This window comes from Saccopteryx bilineata, chromosome 6, assembly GCF_036850765.1.
Source record: "Saccopteryx bilineata isolate mSacBil1 chromosome 6, mSacBil1_pri_phased_curated, whole genome shotgun sequence".
In the NCBI taxonomy this organism is placed as follows: Eukaryota; Metazoa; Chordata; class Mammalia; order Chiroptera; family Emballonuridae; genus Saccopteryx; species Saccopteryx bilineata.
Window position 1 is genome coordinate 198,295,560 of NC_089495.1, and position 20,665 is coordinate 198,316,224.

The window sequence follows — 20,665 nt, forward strand, 5'->3', positions numbered from 1 at the left end:
TTAATCCCCCTCTTTGCTAATCGTGGGCCTTTGTGATGGCAGGGCAGGGCCTGGCATCCCAGTGGGGTGCAGTGACTTCCAGCAATGGAGCAAGAGTTTCATTCTGTTGACCACCTGGACCCCGGCTTTATAAGGCACTAGACAACCCCTGAGATTTCCTTCTGGTGTTTAAAGGGATAGTTTAGGTGTGGAGAAGAGATGCTGAAGGAGTTACTAGCACTAGAAGCTGGAGCCACAGCCTGGCATGAGCACCAAATACCCAAGAGCGTCCAGCCTAGAGGGACTGGAGTGGGAGGTGGAGCACCAGCCCCTGATGGGTCCTGGGCCACCCGGTGCCCAGTGGCTCACTCAGCTCAGCCTGTCCTGGCTCTCCCAGCTCAGACTGGCCCAGCTCTCCAGGAAGTTAATTTGACAAGCCCTGATTCTGGGTGGTTGGTGGTGGGAGCTCCCCTAAACCCACACAAGGGGTTCTGACCTTCCTAAGGGAGCATAGCTTTCCCTACCCCTTCCCAGCACAAAGCAGTCAGGACCACGGACAGCTCCGGCGTGTCCAGGTCTGGATATGGGGGATACTTTGCATCCTGGCCTCTATCTGAGAGCGATAAGGGGACGTTGGGCGAAAGTGAGCTTCCATTTTTGAGATGGGATATCCTGGTTTTTCATATAGGGCCCAGCATTCAGGTGTAGAGATAGTTTCTGAGGGAATCCTAAGGATTGTGAGGAATGGAAAAGGAAAATGTGCAGAGAGACTCTGAGGTTTCCTGCCTGGTGGCTTGGGGACACTATTACTGGGACAGGGAGGTTGGAGTGTGAGGAGAGGGCAGTTGGTGGCATTCCTGGGTGGGCGGGGCTGTGTGGTGAGACCACTGAGTCTGCCATTGTATCTCATCTAAATCATTTGGACAGTTCCATCTCAAGTGCAATTCTCATAGCAATCCCCTGCTTAAGACCTTCCGTGGGTTCCCCACTTCCCTCAGAACAAAGGACAATCTCCTTAGCCTGGCAAATGAGCCCTCTGAAGGGCTGGCTTAGTCACCCTGGCTCCTTCCGTTTGCTGGTTGTTTCAGGCAGGCTGTGCACCTCACACGTGCCATTCCTTGTCACGCCTCCATGTCTCTGCACTTGCAGCCCTCTCAGCCCAGAACCCGCCCCACACTCCCATTCTCTTTCCATCTGGCAAATACCTGTTCTTTGGTCAAGGCCCAGCTCAAGGGTCAGCACCTTGGTAAAGCCCCTCTGATCCACCAGGCACTGTGTTTTCAGTGCTGGGTTCAGATATCCCCAACTGTATTACCTTCTTGCACTGTGGCTGTCTGCACCTGTCTCTCCTCTACACCCCTGAGCTCTTTAAAGATAGAACCGGGTCTTATTACTCTTTGCATCCTTATTATCTACAAATCTAACCCAACCTCTTTCCTCTGAGTTTCAATAACTGTTACCTATCCCCATTTTAATGCTGAAGCCACTAAAAGCTCAGAGGCTTCAAGCAACTTGCTTAAAGGCCACATGGCTAGTAAGTTGAATATCCTCAAGAGAAAGAGGTCATTGGTAGGAGAAAAAGGGTTTCTTGCAGCTCAAAAGACCATTTTTGAAGCTGAAGCTTTTAGAGGTAATCAAGTGGAAGCCCTTCCAAGCATAGCCTACTTCTTCTGGACATTTTCTCCAATAGGGTGATGGCCCCAAATGTCTTGCCTGTGGTCCTCTGGGTCCGGGGCATCCCAGGTTCCCGGCTGGTGGAGTTGGCAGCCGGAGACGAGAAGGGAGAGGACCCTGCAGACCAGCAGAAACGAGGACGTGCGTTCGGCGTTTTGTGGGTCCTGAAAACAAGTTCCAGGCCACGGCTCCTACGGATGCAGCCGCCCTCCCCAGGCATTAGCCCTTTATGACTTCATATTAATCTGCAGGCACTTATTGCTCTGCAAGGCTGTTTTGACAAAAGTTCATTACCAAGACTGCTAAATGCTTTTAAAGCATTGATTGGGCGAATTATTACATCACTGGGGTAGACACTGTGTTTGAAGATGGATGGTGTTGCTCAGACCATCTGAAATTTTCCCTCTTTTAATTGGATCGATCCCCAGAATAAACGAAGTTTAATTGAATTTTGAGGAAAATTGAGCAGTTGTTTGTGAGTCTCTGTCGATAGGCATTATTTCAATTACACGGTGATAAGCGGGTGGGGGTGGGGTGGTGGCGGTGGGCCGGGGCAGGCAGGACTGAGCGCCGTGGTGCGCAGGGCTGGATAAACGTTTCCCTGAAGTGAGTCCCACCTCCGGTCCCATTCATTCAGTAAATATTTATTGAATATCACATTGTGCCCCAGCCCAACGTTGGGCCAATTCCCACCTGCCTGGCCGGGAGCACAGGCTCGGGAACCTCACACGGCTGTATTCAAATTCTAACTCAGCCCCTCACTAGTGATGTAGCGCTGGGAAAGTTACATACATTTTCTAAGCCTCAACTTCCCCGCCTGTAAAATAGGAAGATGTCAACCCCTATCACTTAGGGTGATATAGGCACGAGATGGGGTGATGCCGGTGCTATTCCTCAGTTATATCTGCAAGGCTGTGCAAATCTAATCCTATACCCAAAGGGAAGCCATCATGAACAGACACAGATGTTAGAGAGTGAGAAAAACCTTATTATTATCATTGACTTTTTTTTATTTCTACTGTAAAAAATGAATCATGGGGTTCTTTATGTCCTTTCTCTGTCGCTTTGTCTTTTCTTTCTTGGCTATGTTCTCTCAGGCTTACTTTTTTTCTGTTTCTCTACCTTTCCATAAGTCTTTCTGATCAACAATAATTAGTTGTGAATAGGGTGTTGTATATTGTACACCACTGGAACCTAAAAGTTCAGGACATCAGTAAAAACATCTGTGAGGAGGCAACATGTAATCTGAGACCTGGAGAATAAGCAGGGTGGATGAGCAAGCTGTGTGTATATGTGCATAGAGTGTGCTAGGCAGAGGTAAAAAGCATGTGCAAAGGCCCTGAGGTTGAGTGTGATGTATGACGAGCTTCCAGAGGACCAATGTGTCTTGAGCATAGTGAAGAAGCAAGGGTCCAGGTCAGTGAACGACAGGCCACATATGACAAAGTAAGGAGCCTGGGCTCAAAGCCAGCTCCAAGCCAGCTCCACAGAGCCCTAAGTTCACACTTAGCTTGTTACTCTATGCCATCTGATCAGTTATTCTTCAGTCGTTTATGAAGTTCCTGTCAGATCAAAGCTAAAGGACTCTGTGCCCCCTGCCTAGGGTCCATTACAAGAGGGCACCAGTGGGTTTGGTTGAAGTAAGCTGAAGACCTTTAAATTCTTCAGAATGGAGCATTTGTACACGGTCAAACCTTACTCTCCAAAGACTGTACCCCTCTTCCTGCTTTAACCAAGATTCACAACTGGGAATGAAAGGCTAGGCCACGGGGCGGGGGGGGGGGGATCTCAGTCGAGGTCTGTTGGTCTCCATGGGAACATTTGGCAATGCCTGGAGACACTTGTGATTGTTGTAACTGGCAGGGCGTGCTACTGGCCTCTAGTGGGTGGAGGTCAAGGACGCTGCTACACACCCTTCAGTGCCGTACCGTGCATCCTCCATCCCAAAGATCATCAGCTCAAAATGTCAATGGCGTTGAGGTTGAAAACACTGCCTAGGCAACCCTGGACCACGGCCCCTGGCTCTTAACCACTAACAGCTGGTGAGCAGAGACATCAGAGGCCTCCCTTTTGCCAGCCATAGGAGTTTTCTTCCCCAAACTACTCCTGCTCGGTGTCTGGCCCGGGCTTCCTGGACCCCCAGCTCGTCCTGTCCTTGCAGAGAATTTCCTTTGCTGGTTTCCTCGTCATCCCAGCAGTCTGCCAGCTGTACTTCTTGACTTGCACACCTTTGCTCTTGCGAAGACCTTGAAGACGCCATGTCTTTGATCTTCTTTCTGGCATTTGAGTTCTCTGTGGCCGCGTCCCTCAACCCCCATCCTCTCATCAGCGCTAAGTACGCATATCACACACACCCTGTGCGATGAGGCGCAATTTGGATATTTTTCTCACTTGTCACTAATTGCAAACAATAAAATAAAACATCAGATTGCCACCAAGACTGCATTGCCATTGAAATCAAGTCCATTTCCATTTAAACAAGTTTGAAAGACATGCTCATTGAAAACAAATGTGTTCCCTGCACATGAATTCAGATGATGACAAATGTTTTTATTTTATTTTATTTTCTGGAGTGCATCTTTCTTTTCACTGGGAACTGTGAACTTCTTACAAGTGCCTTTGTAATCTCTGGAGTCAACTTGAGGTCTGATTCTGTTTTCCCCTGGTCACTGTCCTGGGGATGGAGTCAAGAAGAGGGCAGATTTTAGAGGCTGCAGCCTCCCTGGCAAGAGGACTGAGTGAATGTGACACCACAGATGTGCCCCTCCCATGCTCAAAACCATGGCTCTGTGCTGATGCAGGATAAAGGCTGAGCTTCTCTTAACGACTTTTAAACATTGATTGATTGACTGATTAATTTTGAGAGAGGAGGGTGGGGGGACAGAGAGAGAGAGAGAGAGAGAGAGAGAGAGACATCCATTTGTTGTTCCATTTAGTTGTGCATCCATTGGTTGCTCCCCATATATGCCCTGACTGGGGACTGAACCCGCGACCTTGGTGGTTTGGGATGACACTCGAATGACTGAGCTAGCCAGCCAGGGCCTTCCTAATGACTTTTGAGGAAAAGTGGGATGGGATATCATGGTTTTTCACATGGGATCCAGCATTTAGGCGTATAGATCATATCTGAGGGGATCCTTTCACTGTGTGACCCCTGTCTATATATTTATATATACCCATCGAGCTGTTGGCTTCTTCCTCACCCCACTAGACTTGTCACGTTTCCCTGGGACGCTGCATTTTTTCAGAGATCATTTTCCTCCACCAGAACCACCCTTGCGATTCGTGCGTGTAAGGTGAACCACATCCTCCGGAGTCCAGCTCAGATGTGACTTCCTCCAGGAAGCCTGGCTTCCTCTTCCGGGAGGCTTCTCTCTACATTTTCAAAGTCCCATCCACACCGCTACAGGAACATGTTTCATAGTATATACTCAATGCGTATTTACTCCTGTCACCCAGGTGGAACCAAGCCCCATGGGGTCCAGTCTCAAAGCATCCCACCATCGAAAGAATTTCAAGCAATTTAAATATTTTATTGGTATGTGTCAAAGAACGTCAGAGAGGTTCCGAATCATAAATCACGGCAACTTTTAGACTTCCCTTTCCTTACCCCTTTGGTTTTCACCTTCTCCCCCTTTCCACAGCAGCCCTCATAATTAATTCCCTTCTGAAATCCTTTCCAAGCTAAACCACTTAGGACTCTTCACTTCCTGGTTACTCCTCTCTCAAGTCCTTCTTTTCTCCTTATGTTTTTTCCTCCCCAAGTGAGAGTTTAAAAAAGTCTCAGGAAGATGACTGGAAGACTCAGAATCTCCCTGAAATAGTAGTGCGGAAAGAGGGTCCGAATGGCCAAAGATAAGCTTCTCTTTAGCCATCCGGCAGGTGGGACAGGGTGCAGGCACTTATAGTGGTAATGTGACTTCCCCTCCTGGTGCCTGCTTGTCCTCCTGGTAGAGCTCAAGGCTGGACCTGTGTCCCATTCATCTGAGTCTGAAGCCTCATGCAGGAGGGCTTCTCACCAAACAGTCATCCAGGGTTTGTTCCCACACCTCCCCTCCTCTGGAAAACTGAAGCATCAAAACTGGGCAGACTGGAGAGGCTGCTGGCTCAGCCCAGACCTTTTGGATTGCCTACTGGGGCATGTGGGACATGAGTGTGTGCTCTGATGCTAGTCTCGTCACCATCGACTGGGACCTGCATCCGGAAGGAGTTTGCTCTCTTTGATTTATTTCTTGTCCCCTGGCTTACACTTATTTATTTTAAGTTTTCACCTGTGAATGGATAAGTTACTTTGAAGTGTTTCTGTGTTTTGAAACTGATTTTGAATTATTTATTTTTGACGGTTGTAATGTGAACATATGAGCCGCGACCGGAAGTGCAGATAAACGTGCCATGTTTCCAATCGTTTGTCACAATATTTGCTTTTCGGGAAACATTCCGGGGGTGTGGTCCCTCTCACATCCACATTTTGTCGGCTGTTTTAGAATTTCTGCCAACAGCACAGCCAGTGTTGGGAAAACTGAGAAAGAGGGTCTGGAGCTTGTGTAGTCATTGTTTGGGTGGGTGGCTTCCGGAGTATGCTCTGATGCTCCTGGTCAAGCTGTGTATATGGCAAGAATGGAGGAGGGTTGAGCTTGGGTAGAGACTATCCAATAATAAACCAGTGAGTGGTGTCCAGAGGGTGGGCTGGGATTCTTTCTTTCTTTCTTTCTTTCTTTCTTTCTTTCTTTCTTTCTTTCTTTCTTTCTTTCTTTCTTTCTTTCTTTCTTTCTTTCACAAAATGGTTCTTGCACATCTACTGTGTGCCTGGAAGCCCAGATCAGACATAGAATTTTATGCAGTGACTATCTAAGCCCAGAAACAAGTATTGACCGGGAACATGGTCAACTTGAGTCCTCATGGGAACTAGCTGGTGTGCAGAAAAGCTAATCTATACACAGACTGGAGTTCTGAGGCCTAGATTTGTGCACAAAGAGAGGGGAGCTCCTTAGACCTCCGTCTGTATCCCGAGAAGAAAGGGATACTCCGGATCCCCAGTCAGAGTTTTAGGATATACGATGGGTTTCATGGTGGTTGGGCATGTCCACGGGAGGAGTACCCTTATCTGCTCCATTGGATTGGACTTTGCCCTCGGTCTAAGTTTGGACTCGTGAAGGTTGGAATATACTTCTTTATTCCTTAGCTTTGGGCTTGGCTACATGGCTTACTGTGGTCAAGAGAACATCAGCAAAACTCAGTCTCTGGCCCAGAGCCCAGCTCAGGCAATTGCAGCCCAGAGCAACCAGATCCCAGATGATCTGCAGACCCATAAGTAAAATGTAAACATGGTTATTACAGGGGTGGGCAAAAGTAGGGTAAATTACGAGCCAGCATTACTTAAAAGATAAATTTTAAGGAAGGATACAAAATAATAACAACAACAATAACAAGATAAATACAAATAAGACTTATAAATAAATGATAATACAAGAATAAACTCTGTTTTGTGTGCTCACAACTGTAGATCTACTTTTGCCCACCTCTGTATTATGTGCTTTGAGAGTTTGAGGTTGTTTGTTACACAGCACTAGCTGGCTGATACAAGGGTCTGGCCATTATACCGTTTCCTTGAAAATAAGACATCCCCCAAAAGTAAGGCCTAGTGTAATTTTTTTTAAGCTTAGAAATATAAGGCCTCCCCTGAAAATAAGACCTAGTGAGCCTTTAGGAGAAAAATTAATATAAGAGATTGTCTTATTTTGGGGGAAACAGGGTAGATTGCTGTACATGGAAATAGAGCCATGAGAAGTTCTTGATGGAATTCAGAGTTTGGCTGGTTATGCTGATGTTTGTGTTGACATGACTACAGTATATAATAAATGTTGATATTTTGTTCAACAATAAATGTGAATTCTTGTTCATGGAAAAATAAGACATCCCCTGAGAATAAGACCTAGCACGTCTTTAGGAGCAAAAATTAATATAAGACCCTTCTTATTTTCGGAAAAACACAGTAGCAGGCTATTTGAAAGGCTATACAGAAAAGCTGAACAGTAATTTAAAACCCATGCTTCTTTTTGATAAAAACACAAATCTTCCATTCCTCTCCACCTAGCTCAGAGATGACGCTATATCTTCAAGGGACTATGTCCTTTTCTTCCTTATAAGAGTTACTGTCTTCTGAACATGCTCATTGGCCAGGACGTTTATATCAAGGGTTACTTATAGTTGTGAAAGGAATACATGGAATTATAAATTTCTAAGAGATCAAATTGTATTAGGAGATTGAGGATACATCCAAAATGAGGCAAGTCTCCTGACATGAAGTCCTTGAAGGCAGGCTGACTCCAGGAACTGGCTAGAGTGCAGCTCTACCCTAAGATGATCCCATAGGTCCAGGTGTTTGTGCTCCAGCCTAGGGTCTCTCTCTACCTCTCCTGGTTGGGGGTCTGCGCATTCAGGGTTAGGGTTCCAAGCACCAGGCTTGGCCTGATATTTGGAATCAAACAGAGGCCCATCATCCAGGGATAGACTCACCCCCAAAGAACTCAAAGCCATACTTGATAATGCTGCCTGCTACTTGGGCTTCCTGTGGCCAAATTCTCTCTACCTTTCCAGGACCCACCATGGTGGGTATCTCTATACCTTATACCTGAACTGAGCTTCTCACAGAAACCCCAGAGGACTGAGTGTGACCCAAGAGGCACAGGAAGAGTCCTTCCTCCTATGGGAGGAAGGGACCATAATCTTGTGGTCCCAAAGGATCCAATCTTCTCACACTTCTAAAGTCAGCTTCCTTTGGGAATCCTTCCTTGACTTCCCTGATGAGACGTAGTTCTCTATTCTGTACTTGTGCAGTACCTATCAATCTTAACATTTGTTTGGGGGATTATTCAGTATAAATATAATGTAATGCTGATACTATAATACATAATAGAACTGAATTATGTAATCTGGCCCATCTCCTCTGCCATCTGGCCCATCTCCTCCTTGACAATAGGGGCCGAGTCCTGTTTTCCTTTCTATTTTATTCCCATACCTGGCATAGAATCTGCATACAGAAGGTCATCAATATTTGCTGAATAAACCAATCTTCAGTTTGGTGATATAGATATCTTCTTATAAATTTTATCCTCCATGACAAGGTCTCAGGATGAGCAGCAAGGGACAATGATGACAACCACAGCCCCAACAAGTGCTATTTATTGAGCCCTGACTATGCCCTGGGCACCGAGCTTTTTCAGGCATTTGCTCATTTAATATCTGCAGCAACCCCAGGACATAGGTCCTATTGTCCCTATTTTAGAGATGGAGACGTTGAGGCTGAGAGAAGTTCAGTCCGTTACCCACAGTCACAGAGCCGGGATGTGGTGAGGTCAGGCTAAGGACACTTGGATTCTGTCTCCATTTCCTATAGCCACTGTGACAAATTACTCAGTGGCTTAAACCAACAGAGAGTTATTAGTTTATAGTTCTGAAGGTCAGAAGTCCGAAATGGATTTTGCTGGACAAATAGCAGGGTGTCAGCAGGGTTGCGGGAGAATCTAGTGGAGGATTTGTTTCCCTGCCTTTTCCAGTTCTCAGGGGCTGCCTACATCCCTTGGCTTGTGGCCAAAGCCAACAGTCTTACATCTTCAAGTCTCTCTCTCTCTGACCCTCCTGCCTCCCTCTTATAAGGACCTGGTGATTACATAGGGGCCGCCTGGAGAATGCAGGATAACCTCCCCGTCCTGAAGTCCTTCCTTCTATCTGCAAAGTCCCTTTTGTCACGCAAGGTTTCTGGGGTTAGAATGTGGACATACCAGCTATGGGGGGAGGTGGAGCCATTATTCTGCTGACCTTTTAAATTGTTATTCGAGGGTCTCAAACAAATTCCAGAGAGCCCTCCCTCCCTCTGTCTTCCCTCTCCTCCCTCAGTCCATATGACTTCAATCTCAGAAAAGAAGTCTTTGAGCCCGCTGCCAGGATGGGTCGGAGGTCACAGGGCAGCCCTCACCTCTTTCTTGGGAAGGGGATGGCGAGGGGGCGTGGCAGAAACCAAAAGTCAATGACAACAGGTTCTTGGGATGACAGGGTTCTCTTTGGGCCAAGCTGATCTTCAAAGTAACGTCTAATATTTTCTGATCGGCCCCACAGGGCTGCCGGTCTTCAAGTGAAATTTAGGACAATAGAAATGAAGCGTTAGCAAGCAGTATGAGTCCCCAATGAATAGGAATCTCTTGCGTTGCGGATAGCTGAGCGGCTGGGTCCCTTGATCCGTCAGAGGCCGCCGATGCCAGACTCCAAGCTCACGGCCGATCTCTCGTGCTGAATGAATGAACATGGCAGCTACACTTTACCTGGTCAATGTGCTCCCTCCCGCGGATCTGTCTTCGTTCCGGCTCGGCTCGGGGAAGGCTGACTGCAGCCACCTGCTCGCCTGGCCTAAACGACCTTGTCTGGGCCTGAGTGATTCCCAACCCCCCTCTCTGCCCCCTCCCCCCAAACCCCCAGCTTCTGTTCCTGGTTGAGAGTCCTTCTGTCCAGTCTCATCACCAGGGGGAGGGGAACACAATCAACTTGGGTGTAAAATTCTGAAGTCCTTTGGAAGATGCAATTGGAACATCGTCCTGCCTGTTAACATTTCCCAGTTAATTATCATCGGCTGTATTTTTGGCATCAGGGCTGAGCTGGTGGGAGGGAGTGTGTGTGTGTGTGTGTGTGTGTGTGTGTGTGTGTGTGTATGGGGGGGTGGTGGCATCTTCATCACAATACCAGTTTTAAGAGTCGTTTATCTTGTCTTTTAGACTAATTATCCCAAACTCACCACTAGGCTGTCACACTTACATGCTCCAATAAATGTAGTTTTTTTATTTTTATTTTTTTTATTTATTCATTTTAGAGAGGAGGGGGAGAGATAGAGAGATAGAGATAGAGATAGAGAGAGAGAGAGAGAGAGAGAGAGAGAAGGGGGAGGAGCAGGAAGCATCAACTCCCATATGTGCCTTGACCAGGCAAGCCAGGGTTTTGAACTGGCAACCTCAGTGTTTCCAGGTTGACGCTTTATCCACTGCGCCACCACAGGTCAGGCAATATAAATGTAGTTTTAAATCAGCGGCAGACTTGGCGGCAGGGGCAGCAGCGTCCCTGGCTTGTGTCTAACTAGGGCCATCCATCTGTAATCATGGCGCTGAGGGGAGGTGGCACCATCCCTCCCTGAACGATCACGCTTATTTATATGCAAATACGTTTGACAGATCAATAATGTATGGTTTAACTGTATGCAGGCTGGCCGTCCCAGGTGGGGGCCCCGCCCAGGGTCTGTTTTGGCCCCTGTCCCATTCTCTTCCCCCCTGCTACCAAGTTCCAAGGTTTCTAAGCTCAAGCTTTCTTTGCTCAGATCAAGAAATTTGCCCTTGTGAGGGTCTTCAACCCTATCTCAGGCTCTACCCCAGTTAGCATTTAGGGCTATGAGGTTCTCAAAGTCAGCGCGTTATTAAGTCATCAAATATTTTTTTTTTAATAAATTTTTATTAATGGTAATGGGATGACATTAATAAATCAAGGTACATATATTCAAAGAAAACATGTCTAGGTTATTTTGTCATCAAATTATGTTGCAAACCCCTCGCCCAAAGTCAGATAGTCATCAAATATTTATTGAGCATCTAGTGTTACATCGAAATCTCTCTCTGTTTTTGTTTATTTATAAAAGGACCTTTGTATCACATTCACTGTGCTCCAGCAGTTTTCTGGAGTGTTCTGCGTATACTCTCAGATAGATACTATTATGGACCTTATAGGACAGAGGGAAAAACCAACGTACTGTATTGTCCAAAGCTAGAGAGCCAGTTCTGGAATCGAAACCCAGGCAGTCTAATCTGCCCTCTTCCTCTCCGAGGAGATAACTTTGTCTTCAAGTTTGCCATCTCATGCTATTTCCTCCAGGAAGCCTTATTGAATTTCCTTATTCCAGACGAGTCTCCCCTCGTTGTGTGACAAAAACAATAAAACTGTTACTTACTTAAGATATTTCCATATCGCTTGCCGCAAGTGGTAACCGTCCTGCGAGATGGCCCCCAGGAGGCCTTGCCTCTTGCTATCCATGCCTTTGTGTAGTCCCCTCCCACGTGAGATCAGGGTTTATCTCTGGGACCACAGAATGCAGTGGAATGGTGGTGTGCAACTTCCGAGAGCGGGTTGCAAAAGACATCGTCGCTTCCATCTTGCTCTCTTGGGCCCCTCACTCTGGGAGGAACCAGCTGCCGTGTTGTCTCAAACCCATGTCGTCTCAAGCTGCTTCGTGGCGTGGTCCGTTTGATGAGGAACTGAGGTCCCCTACCAATAGCCAGCACTGTAATTCCACATACCTGAGGGGATCGCCTGGAATCGGATCCTTCAACCCCCACTCACATCTTCAGATGACTGCAGTTCCGGCCGACACCTTGTCTGCAACCTCACGAGACATTCTGGACAAAAAACCCACCCAGCTGAACCACTTCCCAATTCCTGACCCACAGAAACTGCGAGTGACAATAAATGTTTATGGTTTTAGAGGTAACTTGTTAGGCCATAACAGACAGCTAATATATCCGATCAGCAGTGGGTTTCAAATAATTTAATGACAGGTTCTCTGCCCTAATGACCATTTTAAGGTAAGAAAAAATAATATACCGAAAGGTAGTTTATTATTGCATGCATTTAATACTTCAATAAGAACAATAAAAGAGGTACACAAAACTAGATTATGTTCTAAGAGTTTTAAAATATTGATGAAAAAATATTAAATAATATCCGACAAAAACAACAAAACTGTTATTTAAGGTACAGGTATTTTCATATTGCTTCTTGATTGGCATCCTCACTTGCGATTTTTTTCACCTATGGTCGAAATGAACATGACTACGGGCGCTTAGAATACGCTGTTGTACAGCAGAACGTTAAAAAAGAGTAAGGAATGTAAATTTGCGATTTCCACATTGGGCGGCTGCCCAGGCGCCCATCTTAGAGAGAACCCTGATTACAAGTGCCATTTTAACAACTGGTTTGCCGAACTAAAAAAAAAAAAAAAAATTAGGTATTGGTTCTGCCGAACTAATATGAACTGACTGAATCCCACCATTGAATATAATTTCGCATTTGGTTTCCATCTCTGGCACTTGGCCATGAGCTCCACGAGGACAGAGGCTGTGTTGTCCTTCCCACCACAGTGCCCTTAGCACTTCACAAGGAGCCCGGTGCGGGGCGGAGGATCCTAAGACAATTGGTCGGCCAAGGACCCCAGGCATAGGAGTTCCCAGAGGTGTTTCAGAGGGGGAAACGGCCCCTGACAAATCTTCCAGCATTCCTCAGAAAGGGGGGGAAGGCCTCTCTGGGTGGACCGGGCTGTTTCCCACCCTCTGCTTCCTTCTGTTCCACCCACATATCTCGGAAAGTCCGTGAAGGATGGCTTGAACGCACTCCCTTCCCTGCGGAAGCTTCCAGGAACCGGAAGGTAGGGGCAGGAAGCAGGAATTTTGCTGACTTGAGAAAGCGTGGCGGGCCGTGTCCAGATGACAGAGGCTTCATCAGTTCTGGTTAGCGGCTCCCCTCCTGGCTTGCTCGGGAGATAGTCCTTGCCTCGCCTCCCAGACTATGCGTGCCAGCTCCTCCTAGCACACGTGACCAGGCCCAGCTCTGGGGCTGGGGACATTCACTTTCTGCGGGGCTCACAGCCATGAAATATTCAGTGCCAGTGACTTCCCCTTTCATATTTCTTCATATTCAGAGTGGCCACTCAATTGATATGTAAATAATGAGCACTAGCACCGAGCCTGTCCCGGAACTGCATTATTTAAGCCACAAACCGATGCATCATCCGTCATGGGGCCCATTGGCGGGACCCTGCTGGGCGCCGGGCAATAAAGCCCGCAAGAGCCTCATCAGAAGCAGCGGGTGGCCTAGTGGAAGTTCATTTATGCATGAAATATTCAGCCAGCAACAGTGCCAGCCTTAAACATCAGTAATTGGGGGGTTTCTATTGCTCCTAACTAGTGCCTCTAAATTATTGCAAAAGACTGGCCAATTTTCAAATTACATATATTTGTCATGCTCTTGTACCTTTCCTGAACTAAATGGAATGGCCCCCATGTTGCGGCTGCTTGCATACTCACCGTGAGGAGCCGTGCGGAGCGGAGCCAAGTGGAGGCTATACCGGCCCAGCAAGCCCTGTGCGGCCGTGAGCCTCGCTCCCAGATGATTGACAGTGCCCCTCATTCAGGTGGGGCCTCCTTCATGCCTAGGGCAGACGTCTGATGCCCTGGGGTGCCAAATATCCCCCAGAGCTCACCCGAGAAGGGTTGGGTCCAGGGTCCACCCTTGTGGGGACTTGCTTAGTTCTGTGAGGTCACTCTCTTGCTCATCATTGATTAAGCATCTTCTCTGTCCCAGGCTCTGTGTGAGACATTGGGAACACAGTCATGAGCTGAAGTACAAGTTGTCCCAGCCTTAGAGGAGCTCACAGTTCAGCAGCTCACAATGCCATTTAGATTGCTGAAGAATCACTGAGCACTGTCTTAGGCTACCCCAGCCCAGGGGAGATGAGCCTGTGTGTGCAGGTTGTTTATTGGGGAGGTGATCCCAGCAAATACTGGCGGTGGGGGGAGGTGAGACAGGGAAGAAGAAAATTAATATAGGAAGTGTTCACTAACCAGGCAACTAACTGGGGTTCAGTCCCACTGGGGTGGGGACCTCCAAGAGACAGCAGAGAACACAACTCAGAGTTATTCCACACAAGGGGTAAGAGACCCCTCCTGTCAGTCCCTTTGAGGGACATTCAGAGAGGTGCCCTTGCCCTTGCCCTTGGTGTGGGAAGGGCGCAGATAAAGTCACTGTTCTTGGCACCCACCCCAGGCTCACGTCTGGGAACTGGCAGCCTCAGAACCATCTGATAAGGGAGTTTCTCATTTTTCTCTCTGTGCAAGCAGGGAGAGAGGGTGAGAGGGTTCTTAGGGAGGGCCCAACCCAACCTGCCAGGGGGCTGCTGATCTGTTGGACAGAATGGTCTTGCCCTTCAGTTGAATAACTGTCAACATTGGGCAAAGGTGGAAGGAAGGAGTGCTGCTCATCTCATGATAATTTTTGAATAATTTCCAATTATCTAGAGAATGCTTTTTCACCCAGCTGGTACTTCTCAGCCTTCAAGTCTCAATCAAGTGTCACCTCCTCCTAGAAGCCTTCCCTGACTACCTACCCCAGTAGACCACCCTACTCTTATTCTTTGTCATAATCTGCCATTATTTCATCCATAGCACTTGTCAGAGTCTATAAGGATCTCACTACTCACCTGCTTGCGTGTTTGCTGTCAGTCTCCTCCCTCAAGTGGGTCATTCCAGGAGGGAGTGACCGCATCTGATTGGTTCACTCCTCTACACCAGGAACTTGCCCAGCATCTGGCCCATCGAGGGGCCTCAGTCTGTGCTGCTGAGTGAGTGAACAAGTACAAGAAGGCTGTGAGATAAGGACAGCCTCCTGGGGACAATGAGGCCAAGAGAATCTGAAGGAATTGTCCAAGTGGTGGAGTCAAGGCTCAAACCCAGGTCTTGACCTCTAGAGCCCTCCAGCAATAACTCCTCTTGTACCTCCTTTCTAAACCCTTGACATTCTTCAATTTTCAGTGTTAGCATCCCCTTGAACCCGACCTGGGAAGCCTTGAGGACAAGTTCAGCCTCGAGATTCCAAAAGTTGAATTGCCCATGCATGGGCACGTGGCAGGCAGGAAAGGGCTTGAGGTTGAAATTCTATAGGACTAGTTCGTTTCTTGCCCCGTGGGGACACGATGCCAGGCATTGATTTTCAAGGCTTAGCTGCCAAAGGAATTTAAGATCCTAAGGAGAAATTATTCGAATAGTCAAGAAACCCTTCAGGGCCAAGCCCCTCTTCTGATAAGCCCCTCAGAGATATTTCTGCTAATAGTAATCATTCCTTTGCAATGGACTGGACTTTTAATTTTTATCCTTATTTTAAAATCTGAGGTAGAGAAACCTTTGTGGGATTAGGTGATTTTTAAAAATTAAAAACAAAATTTTTAAAAAATAATCCCAGATTTACAGAAAAATTAAAAAAATAATTGTCATATTCCCATTACCCAGATTCCCTCAAAGTTACCATTTTACCACATTTATTTTATTGTGTGTGTGTGTGTGTGTGTGTGTGTGTGTGTACATATAACATTTTCTTCCTGAACTGTTTGACCATAAGTTATGGACATAGTGTCCCTTTTCTTGTAATATATCCATGTGTATTTCCTAAAAACCAGGAAATCCTCGTATAACCGCAATTGCAGTAGAATTTTCAAAATCAGGAAATTAGCATTCACACAGTAGTACCATCTAATCTACAAACCTACTCTCCTCAGTCCTCATTTCAGGGGTCACCTCCCAAGTGAACTATTTGCATCGAAGTTCTTGTGTTAAATTCTGCTTTGGGGGAAATTCAAACTGAGGCAAAAACTTATTGGAGCTTTGAAAGTGTCTGTTAAGTCCCAGCTCCCGGCCCCAGGCTCATTGACTCAGCCCCTTAGACCCCTTTACCTTCTGTTTTTCATCCTGTGAATGTGGTCAGAGAAGGATGCCACGCCCCAGGTGAGACCTGACCCTTACATCTCCCCTGTGGACCTTGGACTTCACTTCTCCACTCTAACCTGGAAGCTGCTGCTCTGGCTCAGGCCTTCTCATTTCCCAAAAGGACTGTTGAAAGTGTCCTGACTGCCTCCTGTCCTGAATCTCTCTCCCGTCAATCTACTGTGTGTCTGTAAAGTCATGGTGCAGTTTTGACCAGTCATAGGAAAGCAACAAAAGACGATAGAAATGTGAAATCTGCACCAAATAAAAGGAAAACTCCCTCAGTTTCATACCTATTCAGTGCAGTTCGATGTGGGCTCACGCACAGATTTTTTAGGGCTCCTTAGGTAGCTATCCCGTATAGCCTCTACAGCAGGGGTCCCCAAACTACGGCCCGCTGGCCGCATGCAGCCCCCTGAGGCCTTTTATCTGGCCCCTGCCGCACTTCTGGAAGAGGCATAGTTCCCATTGAAATATTGGTCAGTTTGTTGATTTAAATTTACTTGTTCTTTATTTTAAATATTGTATTTGTTCCTGTTTTGTTTTTTTAATTTTAAAATAAGATATGTGCAGTGTGCACAGGGATTTGTTCATAGTTTTTTTTTATAGTCCGGCCCTCCAACGGTCTGAGGGACAGTGAACTGGCCCCCCCTGTGTAAAAAGTTTGGGGACCCCTGCTCTACAGACTCCTCACTGACTGATGGCTTACCAAAACGGGGTTTCTCCACCAAGCTGCCGGTTTCCTTCAACTGCTTATCCCACTGAGTAATGTTATTCCTATGTGGTGGCGCTTCGTTATAAACACACTGATATTCACGTTGCACTTTGGTCACGAATTCGAATTTAGCGAGCCACAGAACACACTGAACTTTCCTCTGTATCGTCCACATCTCGACTGGCATGGCCATGGGCTGCTCCGCTGTATACACGGTGTTACATCATCATCTGCCTATGCGCACATGCTGCCACATCATCCTACAGAAACTGGGAGGGCTTTCCTTTTATTTGGTGCAGATTTCACATTGCTATCGTCTTTTGTTGCTTTCCTGTGACCGGTCAAAAGTGCACCATGACTTTACGGACACACTGTATTTTTAGGTTTCTAATCTGCTTATAGCACTTTTCCACCTACAGATGAAAGCCTCTTGTACCAGCCCGGCACATAAGGCCTTGGCAAAGTTCTTCAGCCTCTCCCATCTCTTTGTTGGTTCGTGCCTTCCAGGATTCGCAAGTTTCTGCAGTTCCCAAACACACCAGCCCCTCTCCCTGCCAGGAAAGTACATCGACCCCGGTGGCTTCAAAAAATTCCAGTTGAACCTTCAAGTTTCATCTCAAGCATCGCTGCTCTCGGAGGCCCCTGACCATGCTATACTGTTTTCCTTTGCTTATGTCTAGTACAACATGTATTGCCCTGAGCTGAGACGGCTCCGTCATTTACTATGTAGACTGGAGCTCCTTACGGGAGCTGGGCTTGTTCACAAGGCATCCCTCAAGCCCAGGATAAATGCTTGGCTCAGATGAGCACCTGGGAAATGTTTGCAGGATGAATTAGAATGACAGTCCCTTTGATCCAGCTCAGACACTCCTTTTATTCAAACCCGCATGCTTAAGTTTTGTGCTCATTGGTTTGCTAAGGTCTGAGGGCTGGCGGAGCCTATAGAGAGAAGGGGAAGCTTGGTCACATTGGTCGAATTTGCCTTTGGTTGTCATCTTCTTCCCCCTGTCTTTTTCCAGTTTCCACATTTGCTTCCTCTTTGGCTATTCTGGCTCCAGCCATGGGCGCCTACTTCTCCTTGGTGCCTGCGCTTCCCAAACAAACTCCCCATTAATGCTTGCCTGATGCAAATGTCGACTGGCCTGTGTGGATGCTATTAAAGTAATGAATGCAGAAGGGGATAGATGAACAAGGCTGGGAATCGATCTTGGACCCCTGATGAGATCATTAAGAACGGGGGAAGGGGTGGAAGCATCACTCCCACAGGTTGAGATTTCACCAGCGCCTCTTCCCTCTCCATCAACTCCTTTCCCCGTTCCCATCTCCCCTTTGATTTACGAGCTGGAAGCCTCTCCCTCCCCCATCCATTACCCTCAGTGCAGCACTAACTCACCATGGAAAATCTATTTGAGTCAAATGGAATTTTTATCTTTGCCTGGAAATTAATGCATTTTGTAGAAGATATTTTAATCATGCTTTCCTTATGGCAAGAATTATTGCATAATACATATATATATGTTTATGTATATATATATTTGCTCCAAAGACTCTGCCAGGTGCCTTATAGAAGATGTACCTTGGCTCCTTGCTGGGGGCACTTGACAAGGAGTCTAGACTGGTCAGACCTGAGGACTAGATCCCGGGGAGGGAGGAGGAAGCTGTATGGAGGGGGTTTTGGGTGGGTGATGGAGAGGGGCACGGGGTGCTCCTTGAACTCTTATAAACCATCACCTCTTTTATTATTATCAAGAAATTCTTATTGGAATCAAGTCCTCACGTTCTTGTAAAAAAGAAAAAAAAATTAAATTCTGATTCAGTTAAAAAGAGATTGAGAAGGGAGCCTGATGCAGGGCCTAAGGCCACAACTGCATAGGTCCAAATCTTAGCTGCACCACGCTCTAGAAGTGTGCGTGTAGGGGTGGCTCCCTGAGCTGCAGGAGAGTGAGGGCGACCTCGGTGACTGCCTCCCTGCGGCATGACAAGGACCCAGTGGGAAAAGTGTGCGTGGAATGGTACAGCTCAGTAGGTCTTCAATAAATGCTAGTCTTCCTCTATACCAGGGGTCCCCAAACTACGGCCCGCGGGCCACATGTGGCCCCCTGAGGCCATTTATCCAGCCCCCGCTGCCCTTCTGGAAGGGGAAGTTCTTTCATTGGTGGTCAGTGAGAGGAGCACTGTATGTTGCAGCACTGCAAAGCGTGGCATTGCTCATGTACAGTACTACTTCCGGTGATGCAGGACGCACGCGTCACGGCTCTGGAAGCGTGTTATATCACTTGTTACAGCTAGCAGTGACAAATATGGAACTAGACATTGACTATCTCATTAGCCAAAAGCAGGCCCATAGTTCCCATTGAAATACTGGTCAGTTTGTTGATTTAAATTTACTTGTTCTTTATTTTAAATATTGTTTTTGTTCCCGTTTTGTTTTTTTACTTTAAAATAAGATATGTGCGGTGTGCATAGAAATTTGTTCATAGTTTTTTTTTTATAGTCCGGCCTTCCAACGGTCTGAGGGACAGTGAACTGGCCCCCTGTGTAAAAAGTTTGGGGACCCCTGCTCTATACTTTCCTTCCTCATTGGGAACCAGAAAAACATTAGATCATTTTTTATTTTTTTTTACTTTAAATATTTTTTGATTTTTCAGTTACAGTGGGCATACAATATTATATTAGTTTCAGGTACACAACCAGTGATTAGATATTATATAACTGATTAGTGTAAGTCAAATTTTTAATGTTGCCCCTTTATAGCGGCTAAGCACATGGTGGGTACTTTGTAGATATACGTTGAGCGGTGAGTGAAAGAATACTTTACATTTTGGGTCCTTGACAGACTTAGCTATTTCTTTGGCTTCTGGAGATAAAAACTCTGCTAAACACACTTTTCAAGTGGGCTATGGATTTGATATCCTCTCTGTGGCCTACCTGGATTTTTCTATTCAGTTGTTCTCTATGATGTCACCTTACTTAAATGTAATTCTTTTATTATCTGCTATTTTCTTTATAGAATCACGCATTTGCTCACTGCCTTCCTCTTCCGCTGGATAATAAGGTCCGTGATGGCCCAGGTCTTTCTCACGTGCCGTTGTATCCCTAGCGCTTGGCACATAGTGGGTGCTTAATACGATAGTAGTTGAATATAATTCATAAATAAATGAACAAATAGAATCACTGAAATAGCTTTTACTCTTGGCTGATCCCTGTTTGATTGCACAGGTGCCAGGAAGGCACGACCGGGTCAGTCTCTTTCCAGAGTAGCTTGTACACAGGACTTAGATCTATAGCCAAGAACGTGGGTGTGGTGGTGGGGAACACGAGTGGCAGGAGGGGCCCTAGGGTCCAACACAAGATCTCTGAACGTGGCAAAAAGTTACTCTCTTCTTTTCTGCTTTGATCTGGACGGAAAGGAAGGTGCTTTGGACCAGCTCCTTAGTGGAAATGGGAAGAGGGAAGGGGCTGACCTCTGGTAGTGAGGTAGGGGAGAGTGTCGCAGAGGCCTTTCTGAGAGGGGTACCTTACATACCAGCTTTGGGAGGAAGAGGAGGACTGCCTCTTTGATGGACTGCTGTTTGATGGTCAGAGGGGAGGAGGTCTGGGCTGCGTGAGCTCCCCGCCCTGACCTCACAGGAGCTGGTGGAATGGGGCGGCTGCCAAGGCCAAGGCAAGTGTGGCAGGGAGCCCTCTGACCCCTCTCCCAGACGGGTATAACTTCCAGACTCACAAAAGCTTGTGTCAG